This window comes from Schistocerca nitens, chromosome 1 (genome assembly GCF_023898315.1).
Source record: "Schistocerca nitens isolate TAMUIC-IGC-003100 chromosome 1, iqSchNite1.1, whole genome shotgun sequence".
Lineage (NCBI taxonomy): Eukaryota > Metazoa > Arthropoda > Insecta > Orthoptera > Acrididae > Schistocerca > Schistocerca nitens.
In genome coordinates this window covers 2,346,008-2,362,847 of record NC_064614.1, presented here as the reverse complement: position 1 = coordinate 2,362,847, position 16,840 = coordinate 2,346,008, and the positions used below count along the sequence as shown (strand labels likewise).

Sequence of the window (16,840 nt, the reverse complement as noted above, 5' to 3'; positions counted from 1 at the left end):
TTGAAAACGCCGTTTGCTCCTTGACGTTGGAAACATATAATATTTGTAAAAAAAAAATTATTAATTGATATCTTCTACGGTATTAGATGACGATCTGTTTGACTTTAGGAAAGATAAAGGCAACAGAGAGGTAATTCCGACGTTCCGGTTGATAATAGAAGCAGGACTGAAGAAAAATCAAAGACACGTTCACACGATTTGTCGACCTGAAAAATACGCTCGACAGTGTAAAATCGTGAAAGCTATCCGAAATTCTGCGAAAAATAGGGGTAAGCTATATGGAGAAACGGATAATACACAATATTTACAAGAGCCAAGAGGGAATAATAACACTGGACGAGCAAAAAAGAAGTACTCGAATTACATGGGGTGTAAGACGGCGATGTAGTCTTTCGCCCCTACTGTCCAATCTGTAGAAGCAGTGACGGAAATAAAAGAAAGGTTCAGGAGATGGATTAAAATTCGAGGTGAAAGGATATCGGTCATACGATTTGTTGATGACATTGCTATCCTCAGTGAATGTGAAGAAGAATTACATGATATGCTGAATGGAATGAATAATCTAATAAGTATAGGATATGGATTGAGAGTAATTCGAAGAAAGACGAAAGTAATGAGAAGTAGCAGAAATGAGAACAGAGAGAAACTTAATATCCGGATTGATGGTCATGATGTAGATGAAGTTAAGGAATTCTGCTTTCTAGGCAATAAAATAACCCATGATGGAAAGCAAGGAGGACATCAGAAGCAGACTAGCACTGGCAAAAAGTGCATTCCTGGCCGAGAGAAGTCCATTAGTATCAAACATAGGCCTTAATTTGAGGAAGAAATTTCTGAGATAATGTAAGTTAGAAGTAGAGCATTGCATGATAGTGACACATGGACTGTGGGAAAACTGGAACAGAAGAGAATAGAAGCATTTGAGATGTGATTAGGTGGACTGATAAGGTAAGTAACGAGGAAAGAAATATAGGGGAAAAACAGACAAGAAGGGCGGACAGTATGGTAGGACATGTGCTAAGAGATCAAGGAATAACTTCCATAGCACTAGAGGGAGCTGTAGAGGGTAAAAACTGTAAGGGAAGACAGATATTGGAATACATCCAGCAAATAATTGGGGATGTAGGTTGCAACTGGTACTCTGAGATGTAGAGGTTGGCACAGGAGAGGAATTAATGGCGGAACGCATCAAAAAAAAAAAAAAAAAAAAAAGGTCTACGTAGTACGATTCAGCGTAATGAATACAAGGCTTATACAACTCTCAACGTGTTTAATCCCTGCTTTGACAATTACTTTATTAATTATGAAATTAACTCTCTTACGTTTCCACGACTGAATTGACGCGCCGATTCGATGAAATTTGGTACGGAGACGGGTTAAACCCTGAGAAAGAACATAGCCTACATTAGAAATTAAAAAAAAAGGAAAACAAAGTTGACCTCCAAGAGTGTGAAGTAGGGGAAGGTTCATCTTTTTTTACAGCAGTAAACGTAAACTACGTTAAAAAATTATTAGCTTTATTGCATAATATTACATGCATACGATGCAGAGTTACTTCAGTAATACAGTACACACATGCACTCTCCTACCTCATTCTCACGTTCCTTCGCATGCCGTCAGGTCGTGCATTGGGGTAGTGGGGGTGGGGATAGGGGGCGCACAGTACAAGCTGTGCTTATCGGAACAGACGGGCAAGTGAGGGCAGCTGACATTATTGAACTTACTCACCATCACTCATCGTAACAAAACTACTGATATGCGAGCACGGCTGTCGCCAACAGCTAGCTCTGAATAAATGTCATCATTCGTATGTGGTATGGCAGAAGCAATATTATGAGACCAGGTAGTTACGTGCAGCTGGATGCCGTCATCATGTAAGTGGCAGACGGAAGATAGTCACACATAAGAAACATAATTTATATTCAGTGAGAAAAATAATGGACCAAGGACTGAGCCCTGAGGGACTGCTGAAAGTGAAGCAACATTATTAGACCTGGCACTTACGTGCAGCTGGATGCCGTCGGAATATAAGTGGCAGATGGAAGAAAGTGACACATAAGAAACATAATTTATATACAAGGAGAAAAATAATGGACCAAGGACTGAACCCTGAGGGACTGCTGAAAGTACATGTTTCCCTGAAGAGTTTTCCAGTTCACAGGCAATGTTTGTTTTTGCGGTAGCTGTCGAATCACTGTGTTGCGCTGACGAATTCAGTTGCTTCAGTTGCATAATCCTTTCTGAAACGATGCAGTGTCGAAATGCTCGGTTCAAGCGTGCCCTTTGCACCTTTGCTGTCGCCAGTGACTTGGATTAATGCAACTGCCGTGCTACGGTGTTTTCGGGACTTGTCGTGGCTGTTAATGAGAGACGGGGAGACGGCTGCGACGTTTCCGGTGTCGCCCGAGGCAGCGCTCTGCCAGCCAAGCGCCGCTGCCGTGCCCCAGGTAACCAGACACCAGCCAGCAGGCAGCAGCCACCAGCCGGTCGTGAAACACCGTAGACCTGCGGCCGGCCGCCGGCTGGCCCACACTTTCACTGTGCAGGCTGCCCGCTCTGGATCTGCTGGCCGGTACAGACGTGCACTCAATAATCCACAGACCCAGGTTAATCTTATTAGTTCACAGTTAAATTAATTTAGGATCGTCTTTGACCTAATTGACATGAACACTTCTCTTCCTGGAGAGTCTAATCTACCTTTCCGGTATACGATCCACGTGTTCTCCAGAATTCCCCGGCTCTCTATTTCGATCTAGTGAGCAGAAGACCCGGATTCGTATTCCGGCCTTGGTACAAATTTTCGTTGATCACTTCAGTCTTCATATATAAAGCACTCTGTCTTCATGCCACGAGTGGCCTACCGGGACCATCCGACCGCCGTGTCATCCTCGGTGGAGGATGCGGATAGGAGGGGCAGGGGGTCAGCACACCGCTCTCCCGGTCGTAAGATGGTATTCTCGACCGATGCCGCTACGATTCGGTCGAGTAGCTCCTCAATTGACATCACGAGGCAGAGTGCACCCCGAAAAATGGCAACAGCGCATGGCGGCCTGGATGGTCACCCATCCAAGTGCCGACCACGGCCGACAGCGCTTAACTTCGGTGATCTCACGGGAACCGGTGTATCCACTGCGGCAAGGCCGTTGCCTTCAGTCTACATATATACATCCTCTTTTTTTGAAGATCGCAGACGGTGCCACTCAAGTCTTGCCTTTTTGTTTCAGGCTGCAAGTGATGCACCCAGCTATCGTCAGGTGTAATGGTCCGTGACAGAAAGATGTCGCCGTTGGCCTCAAACTGCTCCAGCACTTCAGATGAAGATGAATTTGATTAGAATCCGCTGTCAAAAGCCTTTTGAAAATCTAGAAGTATGATATCAGTTTGAAATCTGCAGTCGATAGCACACATTGCTTGTGTGAAAAGAGCCAGTTGTTTTCCACAAGAACGATATTTTCAGAATCCGTGCTGGTTGTGTGTCAACAGATAGTGTTCTTCGAGGTATATCATAATGCTGAAATACAGTGTATGTTTCAAAAATCCATTACAAATCAGTATCAATGACGTGGGTCTATAGCTCAGCGGACTGCTTCTATTTCCTTTCTTGTGCGCTGGTGTGACCTGTGCAACTTAACTATCTTTAGGTACGGATTTATCGTCGAGCGAGCAGAGCACTTGTTTTGATTGCGAGAAATATAAGTATTAATCAGCGTACTCTGAAAGGAACCCAATTGCTATACAGTCTAAGCAGGAAGACTTCCCTTTATTGAGTGACTTAATATCCTTCGCTACATCAAGGGTATATCCGCTAAAGGAATCTTATTTCCAAATTACTTATGCTGTCAGCAATTTTTGATTCGAATTCCGGAATGTTTCCCGCATCTTCTTTGGTAAAGTAATTTCAGCAACTCCGCTGTAGTACTGCTGTCGTTGGTAACATTACCGTTGGTATCACACAGAGAAAAACACTGATTGTGTCTCGGCGCTGCGCTTGTATACTTTAGCACCGCTGCCGCTGGTAACTGCTGTGATTCTTGAAGTTTTCCGGGCGTACTGAATACTTCATGAGGTTTCGGAATTGCAGCCGGATCATGCTGACTTCTTGCCACAGTATTTCGCCTGGCAACCGTCCAGCAGTCTTCAGGTGAGCGTCCGCCACTGGGGACTGCTACTACACGGTGTCTGCTTTAAAGCAGAAATTGGTGCGGAAACGCAAGCTCATTGGTGGCCGTCACTGGAGCATGTTCCACATACCCTTTAATTACTGAATCCTAAAAGGATTCAGCGACCACCCACAACGTCGAGAAGATAAAGAGCTGTTGAAGTCCAGGGCGTTCCTTCCACACGTCGAAAACCTTTGGTGTGAAGCAGACAGGACCGTACGGAAACACCGAGTTAACTTATAATCCAGCCACAGGCCAAGATTAGTGCCCTTCTGTCTTCGGTAAATAACGAACTGGGGCTGCCGAATCGACATGATTCCTTGCCAGTGTGGCAAAGCTCACACAGGTCAGACGATACGCACAGTACGTGAAGCGTGCGTTGGGCATGAGCATCACACTCGCCTTTCGGAGCCCAGTAAGTCGGCCGTAATTGAGCATTGTATTACCACAGGACGCTCTGTGGATTATTCTGCCACAGAAATATTGCCCCCACGAGACCCTTTTGGAATTCAGTAATTAAAGGATCTGTGGAAATACGTGCCGCGCGGTTAGAGGCGCCATGTCACTAATCGTGCGGCTCCCCCTGTCGGAGGTTCGAGTCCTCCCTCTGGCATGGGTGTGTCTGTTGTCCTTAGCGTTAAGTTAGTTTAAGTAGTGTGTAAGTCTAGGGACCGATGACCGCAGCAGTTGACGAGAGCGCGCATTCCGACAGAGGGCGGACATGTAGTTTCACCTTGACTCCTGAGGCTGCGCGCCACACATGGAGCAGTATTAGCAGAGGGCGAGGATTTGGAAAGGGGACGCTCCTGTGACGGCCGCCAATGCGCATACGTTTCCGCGCCAGTTTCTGCTATAAAGACGACACCGTGAACTAGCCGTCTCCAGTTGTACCCACAGTTGAGCAGCTGCCAGATGAACGTTCGAACGAAGTTTCGGCTGTACCTAGCGACGGTTGCAGCTGCACTTCTTTATGGCTGCTCTACGTGGAGAACTACCAGCCGGTCCATCCTTCCACCACTACAAGTCGTTCAAAACAGGTGCCTCCGTCTCATCTTAGGTCCGCCAAGATGGCCCCGGATTGCCGACCTTCACGCCGAACTGTTCATCCCACGCACCTCCAATCACATCACATACGCAACGCAGGAACTCCTTCATAGGATCGATGAACGGAGGCCCACTAGCCAACACCCGGAATATACTGGCTCCATCGCTCCACAACGTGGCACCGAATGCGGATCCCACGTGCAATCACCGAGGCACCACAGCAACAGGATCCAGCGAAAACCAACCTGTTTAGTAGGGCCTCGGGCTACGAGCCCTCCCCCCTGCTTACGTCTGAGTAAAGCTTGAGTAAATCCCTGTACTCAGTCATCACAGAAGTCTAGCCTTAATGCAAGGTACTACTTTGGCTCACATCTCTTTCTCTCTCTCTCTCTCTCTCTCTCTCTCTCTCTCTCTCTCACACACACACACACACACACACAAGGCAATCTCAGTCCCCAGTGGCGGACACTCGCCTGAAGACGGCTGGACGGTTGCCAGCCGAAATATTGTGGCAAGGAGTCAACATGATCCGGCTGCAATCCCGAAACCTCATAGAATATTACCACCGCTGTCACTCGATGAAATGATTGACTTGTCTTGGCACTGTGCTGTTATACTTTACACGCGACTAAAGTCTTTTTTGGATCCGCTGCCAGATTTCTTAGATACAGTTTCCTTGTGCAAACTAATAAAAGCATTTCGCATTGAAGTCTGAACTAAGTGTCGAGCATCTGTAAACCGTTTTCTTTCGCTCCATAACTGGAAGAGATTGGACAGGAAGTCGCCTATATTGTACGAAGTGCCCTCCGCCACGCGCTGTACAGTGGCTTTCTCAGTGTATATGTGGACGGTGACGCAGCCTATGACCGGTGCACTGCAGTACGTGTTGGAGCCGGCTGCCCCTCGCCTCCGCGCAACCTCGTAAGCCACTCACGCAGTGAGCAATCTGGGTGACCCGTTCCCAAGCAGCCTCTGCCCCGAGTGCCGTTTTGCGCACGCGGACGTGGGCATACTTTTGGTGCACGTGAGCGTATTTTCAAGCGCCACTAAGATGCGAGGACTAAACAAATCGCTGACAGCGGTGAGGAAGTAAAGCTGAACTGTATCCTTGGATTTCTAGAGAAGTGTGCTGAATTCCAGCCTTGGTTTCACGCGTTACCCTCCTCTCATTTTCAGGCTGCGTGTCACAACATTACGCCTAGCCCCTGTCTGCTGCTACACACTGCGTGGACCTGTAACGTGTGCAAATTCCGGATTGCAGAAAAAATTGAGTACTGTGCGTGAATAAATCTTGTCATTGGCAGGATCCTCTGTGGGTGTAGACCACAAGCGAAGGCCTGTACCTGACTGACGAACTCTATGGAGGGGGAAATACAGAAGACCCAAAGAAAAGCAGTACAGTTCTGGACAGCTTCGTTCAGTAAGCACTATGTCTATAGTGGGATCCTCACTCAGCTGCAGTTGTAGGCGTTATAAAAGAGATGTTGTCGATAGAAAGAGTGATATTCCAGGAGAGTATGTTCCTAACAGGTCAACAAATGAATTCTGCTATGGTCGCAGGTTCGAATCCTGCCTCGAGCATGGATGTGTGTGTTGTCCTTAGGTTAGTTCAGTTTAAGTAGTTCTAAGTCTAGGGGACTGATGACCTCCGATTTTAAGTCCCATAATGCTTAGAGCCATTTGAACAAATGAATTGTTTCCTCCTAGACAAATCTCTCCAGGAAGATTGTGAAAGTAAACATAGAGAGATTCGAGCTGACATGGAGAGTTACAAACAGCCGTTTCTCCCGCCTGCCATTCAGGACTAGAAGCCGAAAGAGGGGAAGTGGAGGCAGTATGTGTAGTACCCACCACCGCTTGTCGTAAGTTGGCTTGCGCATTATCGACGTTCGTGTAGTACAAACTTCGTGACATTAAAATTGCGTGCCGTACAGGGAATTTTACAAGCTATGTTCTTACCGATTTGATCTATCCATGTACGATTCGCTTTCTCAGTTTAATTTCTGGGAATCCTCTCCCCCAGTTTCCAAACGAAAACACAATTCAGTTGCCAAAAATTATTAACGGTTATTCTTATCCACAAGAAGAACAGCGTTGAACCAGAAACCGAAGAAGAATGCCTACAAATTTTATCAATATTATTACGCCGTCAGTGCACATAACAAATGGCTCTGAGCACCATCGGACTTAACTTCTGAGGTCATCAGTCCCCTAGAGCTTAGAGCTACTTAAACCTAACTAGCCTAAGGACAACACACCCATCCATGCTCGAGGCAGGATTCGAACCTGCGACCGTAGCGGTCTCGCGGTTCCAGACTGCAGCGCCTAGAACCGCTCGACCACTGCACGTAACAATATCCAGTGCTATTAATACACATACCCAGATGAGTTATGAAGGAATAATAATGAATAAAATAAACTTTGGTTAAAAAAACGCGCCACGAAGGTACATCCCAATGAGAAGAAAAAAGGTAGATGTGACGATCATGCAGAGGAAAACAAATGATTAGAATTTCAGAACTTCATCCCTTATGATTTTATTTGCCTACTCGCGATCGGACGATATTTCTTTGTAATTTTTATATTGATGCTATATGCTGGCATTAAAGGACGGATGTTGGTTCACCACATTACTTTCTTCCGTTAATCTGAAGATGCCCCACAAGGGCGAAACGCGTCAGTAGCAACAAATAGATAAAACAGTTTCCAACCAAGACTGTCTTATTTCAAGAAATTCGTAACCGGTTGCTGTACCAGGTGTCCATCATGGAATGGAACCAATTTTCTGGACGATTTCTTCAAGAGAAAAAGCTTTACAAATTGACCAAGTCAATAAAGGATTGGTCCACCTCTGGCCCCCATGCAAGCATTTATTCGGCTTGGCGTTGACTGACAGAGTTAATGGATCTCCTCCTGAGGGATACCGTGCACAGTTCTGTCCAATTGACACGTTAGAGCGTCGAAAGCCCGAGCTGGATGGAGGGTTCAAATGGTTCAAATGGCTCTGAGCACTATGGGACTTAACTCTGAGGTCGTCAGTCCCCTACAACTTAGAACTACTTAAACCTAACTAACCTAACGACACCACACATATCCGTGCCCGAGGCAGGATTCGAACCTGCGACCGTAGCGGTCGGTCGGTTCCAGACTGAAGCGCCTAGAACCGCTCGGCCATACGACCCGCTTTTGTTTTGTTTTAAAGAATAATTATTGATTTGAGGTATGGAAAATATACATTATAAATGTGTAACGCACAAAATCAGTGTTTTACAATGCAAACCATCCGCTCTTGGAGCCTAAGCAATTTAACCTACAACCAAAAAGTAGTTTTTCATCAAATATTTATTGTAGTCATAATTATTTTCATTGTCGAACTTTATTGTGAACTATGTACAAATAATGACTACATGATGATATTAAGGCCTTGGAGATGGATGGGTTGTAAATGTGTCATGCTCATTAATTAAAACATCTACTTGCGACTGGAGGTGTAGTTTCTTCTTCCTTATTTCACGAATTTAAATCAGTGATGGCACCAACACGCACCCCAAGGTATAAAATTAAGTCACACATCTTGTATTCTGTGTTGCTTCACCATTTAGTTTACGTTAATAATCAATGCGGCTTTTATCACAAAAGCTTCTCTAGTTTAAGTTTCCTCCTTTCAGAATTCTTCCTACAGTTGGTTCCGCACTTCAGCCATGCACTGAGATATCTCATTCCAGTTGTCCGGTTACACAGGTTCCATGTCGACAAACTGGCTAAAGTACAATGCGTCAGTATGGCGAGCAAGGTAATTTACAGGTAGTAAGTATTTCCGTGCAAAGTGCAACTACACAAAAAATTGATAAGTGTCATTATTTCACGTCAGCGAAAACCCATTAACTACCATTCAAGAACGCCCAATTCTAACTAATTTATAACAATGATTGCGGTCACTTCAAAACGCTTCATGCGAATAGAACTAATGACAGAGATAGAAAACATCCTGGCAGATTAAAACTGTGTGCACGACCGAGACTCGAACTCGGGACCTTTGCCTTTCGCGGGCAAGTGCTCTACCATCTGAGCTACCGAAGCACGACTCACGCCCGGCACTCACAGCTTTACTTCTGCCAGTACACTCCGCTGCAGAGTGAAAATCTCATTCTGGACAGAGATAGAAATTCGGGCTAATCATTCTGAACGTCTTTTCTGAACATTATTTCGAGCAGGTAGAGAAGCGACTCCTGATGGCGACGTCGTAGATCTCCCTTACTAAGGAGGGAATCAGTTAACATAACGCTGGTGAACTAAGCGTGTGGATGCATGTGAGGACGGTTGATTTGGGAGAGGAGACCAAACTGCGAGGTCATCGGTCTGATCGGGCTACGGAAGGATGGGGAAGGAAGTTAGCCGTGCCCTTTCAAAGGAACCATCCCGGCATTTGCCTGAAGAAATTTAGGGAAATCACGGAAAACCTAGATCAGGATGGGCGGACGCGGGATTGAACCGTCGTCCACGCGAATGCGGGTCCAGTGTGCTAACCACTGCGCCACCTCGCTCGGTTCTGTTGAACTGTTAAATGTCAATGTCTGCAGCTCGTCGGAGTAATTGACAGGAATGTTAAGAAAGCGAGGGAAATATTGTTTGCTTGGCAAATGTACTGGTAAACAGATTGTCGATTATCTGACAAATTAACGTCAGACATTCATCTATGGGGACGAACATGCACGATATCAATGATTAAAGTTCAAATGTATATAATACGCTTTGCTTGTGAATATGTGGAGCAAGATTGTGGGGATAGGGAAGATTTGAGTAGCCGTGATAGAAAGTTGCTACCAAAGCGCAGGGAGCTTCTTCACAAATTTAACTAAAGCCAAAGTCTAATATACAAACAATACCTGAATGACGCTAAAACGAGTATAAGGAGAACAATGTGACAAGCGTTCAATGAATTCGAAAACAAAATTTAACCAATTTCCATGGCCCAACACACTAACAAGTTTTGGTCTTATAGAAAATCAGTAAGTGAATCGAAATCACCTGTTCAGTCGCTCAGTGACCATAATGACATCAAGAGGAAGATAAAAGAAAGAACCCCGAAATACTGAATTTGGTCTTCCGGAACTGTTTCACCATGGAAGTTCGTAAACTCACTAGCGCGGATATGGAGATAAGTGTTTACGGATAGAAAATCAACTAAAAACCTTAGAAATGCATCTAAATCTGGTACGATACCTGAAAGCTCTACACACGTTATACGTAAGCAGTTATCCCGCCTAGAACTAGTTTGTCGTAGATCGGTGGAGAAATGGTGAACGAAGCGTCCCAAACGATTGGAAAAAAGTTGTAGGTCATTAAAATTTTCAAGAAAGGGATTCAGATTCGGACAAATGAACATAAATATAGGCCTCTACTGCAAGACGTCAGTTTTTTGAAGAACTATGGAACACGCAGTATCATCTTTTTGGAGAACGAAAAATGAACACTGATTCCGCGAACAGAGAGTTCTTTCGAAAGAGCGGGCCGTGTTCGGCCACGATATCAGAGCGTCGCAGAAAGCAGACTAGATTTGTGACTGGGTTTTGGACGTCCTAGCTCAAGCCGATACAATTGTACACGTCGTCGTTAACAGAACAAAATCGACAGACATACAAGTAGTTCGGAATTAACCCAAGCGCCGTTACTGTTTACAGTATATAGGTTGAAGTAGCTAAGACAAGCCAAGAACGTGTAAAATATACTGAGGTTCGATTTTCGCTAAGCTATCTACAGCTACATTCATCCTCCACAAGCCGCCGTATGGTGCGTGTCGGAGGACACCCTGTAGCCCTACGAGTCATTTCCTTTCCTGTCCCCCTCGCAAATGGAGCGAGGAGAAACGACTGTCTATATGCCTCCGTACGAGCCCTGATTCCCCTCATCTTGTCTCGGCGGTCTTTATGCGAGATGTACGTTAGTGGCAGCAGAATCGTGCTGCAGTCAGCCGCAAGTACCGGTTCTCTAAACTTTCTCAACAATGCTTCGGCAGAAGAACGTTTCCTTCACTCCAGGAATTCTCGTTTGAGATTACGGAGCATTTCCTAATGCTCGCGTGTCGATCGAATCTACCAGATCAAATCTAACAGATCGCCTTACTTCGATGCCTTCCTTTCATACGACCTGGTGGAGACCTTACAATACACTCGAACAGTATTCGCGAATGAGTCGCACAAATGTTGTATGTACGGTCTCATTTATAGATGAGCTACACATTCCTAAAATTCTCCCAATAAACCGATGAGGATCATTCGACTTTGCTGCAACCGGCCGTATGCACTCGTACCGTTTCACATGGTTTTGCAACATTACGCCTTGTTATTTAATAGGCGTAACTGTATCAAGCAGCACACCGCTAATACTACATTCAAAGAGTACAGGAGCGTTTATCCTTCTCATCTTCATAAACTTACATAATAATGTGGGGGAAGTCGTACAGAACCTAACACTTCGTAAATATAAATACTGAGGACCAGTAACTATCGATGATGGCACAAAGCAGCTGAAAATGTTTGGGCGTCAAGAAGAACGATCATGCTAAAACACGACCTGAATTCCCATGATTTAGAAGGGTACTGTAAGTGTTTCCAAACCAAACCACTAGTGCTAATTACTGTATCATTCATCAGGACAGTGGAACCTACACTGAACATAGTTCCATTCCTTTATATTCCCTTGTGAAGTAACAGCTGAAGACGACAAACAACATGTCAACGTCTGGTTCCTGACACGTTCACAGATATCTGCACACCGACTTTCACGCTAATAATAACATACTACTTAAATTTTTTGAGATTTCTGGACAGGTTCTGTGGCTATGTTTTGCTACCGTACGTACTGAAGACTTCATCCACACCTCTTCTTGCAGCTGAACGCATTTCAATATTTCGGCAACTAATCCATTCGCAAATTCTACATTACTGTAGTGCCGTCATCAGGTCGGGCTTAACAGACACACAACGCCCTATGTCAGAAACATTTCGTCGCCTCTGCGCTCCCCCCTCTCGTTCTGACTTCATAAAATCACAATCTGTGCTTTGCCTAGCATCGTGAACAGCAATAAACTCTCTCTAGCTATAGTAATGACTCCGTTTGACAGGCGATTGCATGTTTCGCTCTTATGGTACGTATCTTTACTACAACGAGCACACTTCTACTTGAATCTACGCGCGTCAGTTGTCCTTTCTCCTCCACATACTCCTCGTTAGTTTTCTCTTGAGTAGCATCTTCTTTTTTCGTCCAATAATTGTTCCCTATTTTGTGCACAAATCAGCTTCGTCACGCCTATCATTCCGTTGGATAGACCACTTTTGAGAAAAAAAAATAGCTCATATGCGGAATGATAACAAACGATAACCAAGCCGGTGTACTCAGATTGGGGCGAAACGCAAAAACACAGAAGTTGCAACCAATGACATTACGAATTGCTGTCCAACTGAAGATAGCAACGAACCAAACGCTACGTTAGTGAAAGTGCTGTTCGTTCGCTTCATGTCTTCAAACAACATGCAGTGGTGGAGAGGGGGGCGGTCCAAGTTTAACGAGGATTCAAGCGGCTTCATACGTGCACACATTCGTCAGTTGTTCATTCTCCTACTCTCCTCCACACACTTCTTCGCGACTTTTGTCTCGAATGGCATCTTCCTGTTTTCGTCCAGTGGTTCGTTTCCTAGTTTGTTCGCCAATAAGCTACGTGACGCCGATCGTCTTGTTGGGTAGACTACTTCTGGAAAAAATAATAGTATCTAGCGTGCGCAATGCTAACAAACCAAAGTATTCAAACTGGCGCGAAACAGGACTATACAGCAATTGCAACCGATGCCATTACGAACTGCTCTCCGAGTGAACGGAGGCGTGAATCAAACGATCGTTAGAGACAGTAGTGTTGGCTTCCCTTTCATGTCTTCAAGTAACACGATGCTGCGTGTTTGTGTGTGTGTCGAGTGTACTGAGAACGCAAGGGACTATCGAGGTATTACCGCGCCTCCTTTAGCTGACCTGGACCGGTTCAGTAAATCGCGCCACAGCCGTCATAAAGCTGTAGGTTTGTCTTTGGTACCACAGTGAAAATGTTCATTTGGAATACGCTAATACCCGTACTCTTTTCAGCCCTCGTGTTCGTGTGTCATCTAAACCTCGGCTGGATCACGGTTTGTGCCTGTTTCAACAGTTCCTCTTCCTCCTGTTTTTGCGCCTGTTGAACTGAGTGACGTACAGTAGCCGCCAGGTTTCAGGTTCCCGCTGTGGTTGACGCCGGCCACCACAGCGGCTGGCGAGGCGGCCCGCGCCCTGCACCTACCTTGGGGGGAGGCGGAGCTTCCGACGCCGTCGTGCAGACGCGGTAGGAGCCGGCCGACGGCCTCAGGATGTCCGCTAGGCGCTGCACGGCGGACCAGCTGATCGGCTCGGCTGCTCGAGGGCGCGGCTCCGGTCGAGGCACAGTCGCACTCACACTCACACGCACACGGCCCCACTCACCGACACTCGCGGTTCGCGGCACTCGCTTCCCTGCCTCACGGACGGCTAGTACGCTACGCTACGCTGCGCTGCGACGTGCGCGGCTGACGCGGCCACACTGACCGCTGGCTGTCTGCCGCCGCCGCGGCCGGCGCGACGCTGCCGCCATCTGCAGAGGCCGCCGGCAAGCGCGCCCGCCACGCGACCGCCGGAGCGCCGAACCCGCCGCCGCTCACCGCGCGCCGGCCCAGCTGTGCAGTCGCGACACGGTTCGGAAACAACTGGCCGGCGCCCGCAACTCCGCAGTTATCAACGTCACCTTCGTATCCTTCCAGCGAGCCAGGTAGGGTCTTAATGACCAGTTTGCCTCAATTTTGCTCCATCTTGATATACAAACATCAAAAACGTTTTGCATCACTCCGATATGTCGGGTAGGTCTGTTCCCATCGTGACCCCGTACTGATCGGAAGGTCATCCCTAAATGGTTCAGATGGCTCTCAGCACTATGGGACTTAACATCTGAGGTCATCACTCCCCTAGACTCAGAACTACTTAAACCTAACTAAGCGTTCTAGTGGTTACGATGAAATATCAACAAAGTTAATTAAGGCATGTTCTTGTGAGTTTAGTACAATTCTAAGTTACTTGTGTAACCAGTCAATTATAACTGGGACATTTCCTGACTGGCTAAAATATACTAATGTTAAGCCTCTATTCAAGAAAAGGGATAAAACTACAGACCGATTTCACTTTTGCCAGCATTCTCAAAAATTTCAGAATAAGTAATGTACAGGCAGCTTCTCAACCATCTGACCACAAACAACATATTATCAAGAACACAGTTTAGATTTCTGAAGGGTTCTGATATCGAGAAGGCTATTTACACTTACAGTCAAAATGTACTTAATTCATTAAATAACAAGTTACAAGCAGCAGGTATTTTCTGTGATTTGTCAAAGGCATTCGATTGTGTCAACCACAGCATCCTTTTAAATAAATTAGAATTCTATGATGTCACGGGCAGTGCAGCAAAATGGTTCGAGTCATACCTCGCTAACAGGAAACAAAGAGTGTCACTGCAAGGGACTAGTGAATTAAGTCGGCAGTCATCATCAGAATGGGAAGAAATTACATGTGGTGTCCCACAAGGATCAATCTTAGGGCCACTGCTTTTTCTTGTGTATATTAATGATCTCTCATCAGTTACAGTGCCAGAAGCAGAGTTCGTTTTGTTTGCAGATGACACAAGTATTGCAATAAATAGTATGTCGAGTGTAGTTCTAGAAAGATCTGATAATGATATTTTCATGGATATTAATAAATGGTTTAAAACCAACTCACTGACATTAAACTTCGAAAAGACTCACTATATGCAATTCAGAACCTGTGAGAGGTTTCCACCCAGCATATGCATAAAGTATGAAGAAGAGCAGATAGAAGAGGTTGACAGTCTTAAATTTCTGGGATTACAACTTGATAATAAATTCAGTTGGGAGGAGCACACCACAGAACTGCAGAAACGCCTTAACAAATCTGTATATGCAATTCGAGTGTTTGCAGACACAAGCGACATAAAAATGAAATAGCTTGCATACTTTGCCTACTTTCATTCCATAATGTCATTTGGTATAATATTTTGGGGTAAACCTTCAAGTCAGAGTCCAAAAGCATGTAATACGTATTATTTGTGCAGCAAATTCACTGACGTCCTGTAGAAACCTCTTCAAAGTACTGCGTATACTAACTACTGCCTCTCAGTATATTTACTGCTTAATGAAATTTGTCCTAAATAATATATCTTATTTCCAACAAACAGCTTAGTTCATACATACAATACCAGGAACAAAAATGATCTGCACAAGGACTTAAAAGCACTTACTTTAGTTCAAAAAGGGGTCCACTACTCAGGAACACTCATCTTCAATAATTTGCCAGCAAACATAAAAAATTTAGTTACAAATAAAGATCAGTTTAAAAAGAGCCTGAAAGACTTACTAGTGGCCAACTCCTTCTACTCCACTGACGAATTTTTTAATAGAAAGAAATGATGTATTGTATATATTCATACTATTGGTATTATTATTTCAGTTTAAAAAAAAATTGACATGTTCCACATCCACTAGGATCTCCTCAGCACGGATCTATGGAACGAAAAACTAATCTAATCTAATCTAATCATCTAACCTCAGGACATCACACACATCCATGCCCGACACAGGATTCGAACCTGCGACCGTAGCAGCAGCGCGGTTCCGGACTGAAGCGCCTGGAACCGCTTCTGTTTGGTTTTTATTTATTTATTTTTTTCGTTGTATATCATTATGTTTAGTCGTTGCGAGCGTCACATGACATCGTTCAAGTTCATTTGTTGATCCTTCCACTTAGTTTTTTATTACAGAGGCCAACCGGCTCTCTGACCGAACATGCTGAGCTACCGTGCCGGCGGACCGCTCGGCCACAGCGGCCGGCAAGGTCATCCACGACATTGCTTATAAACATACATACAGCGAACGTTTGCCTTCTCCGTCGATATCTTTTTTTCTCACTCCCTCAACGTATGTTAGAGTGTGCCACTTGCGTGTGTGCCGAGGCATCTCATACACACGCTGTTTACCCGCTTGGTTCAATGCTCGGAAGAATTCATTGAAAGGGGACCGGCCCGAAGTTAGTATCTGTCGGATTAGCTGATTATTATATTAATATTGCGCAGTGGATAACGCGGGTCAGGGCTCAAGCAACCGAGTGGGAAAGTAATTAATTTCCACGCTGTAACATGATCTATATTCTCTATCCTGATTAATGTTCATTCCCGCCACATTATCATGATTTGGGTCTGGAACCGCGCGACCGCTACGGTCGCAGGTTCGAATCCTGCCTTGGCCATGGATGTGTGTGATGTCCTTAGGTTAGTTAGGTTTAAGTAGTTCTAAGTTCTAGGGGGCTCATGACCTCAGATGTTAAGTCCCATAGTGCTCAGAGTCATTTGAACCATTTCATCATTACTTCAATTTAATACCAACATTAATCTCTACACAGGATTGGGGGAGGGGGTTACCATCAGTCACTGAAGCCATGAAATTAAATACATACAACTTTTTTTAATTATTTACACAGATACTTTACAAATGTTTTAATTATCTCTTTTACTCGCTACT

General features: G+C 45.1%; 1 protein-coding gene and 1 pseudogene across 1 annotated transcript in view; both read right to left on the bottom strand.

Annotated features, from left to right (window-relative positions):
• LOC126240398 (class E basic helix-loop-helix protein 22-like) overlaps positions 1–13,789 on the bottom strand; it is a 1,429,918-nt gene extending 1,416,129 nt beyond the window's left edge. Inside the window, exon 1 of the mRNA XM_049947922.1 lies at positions 13,528–13,789. The gene's annotated coding sequence lies outside the window, so the exon portion shown is untranslated. The remainder of the gene's footprint in view (positions 1–13,527) is intronic.
• On the bottom strand, positions 3,031–3,148 carry LOC126210701 (5S ribosomal RNA; annotated as a pseudogene).
• Positions 13,790–16,840: the final 3,051 nt, after the last annotated feature.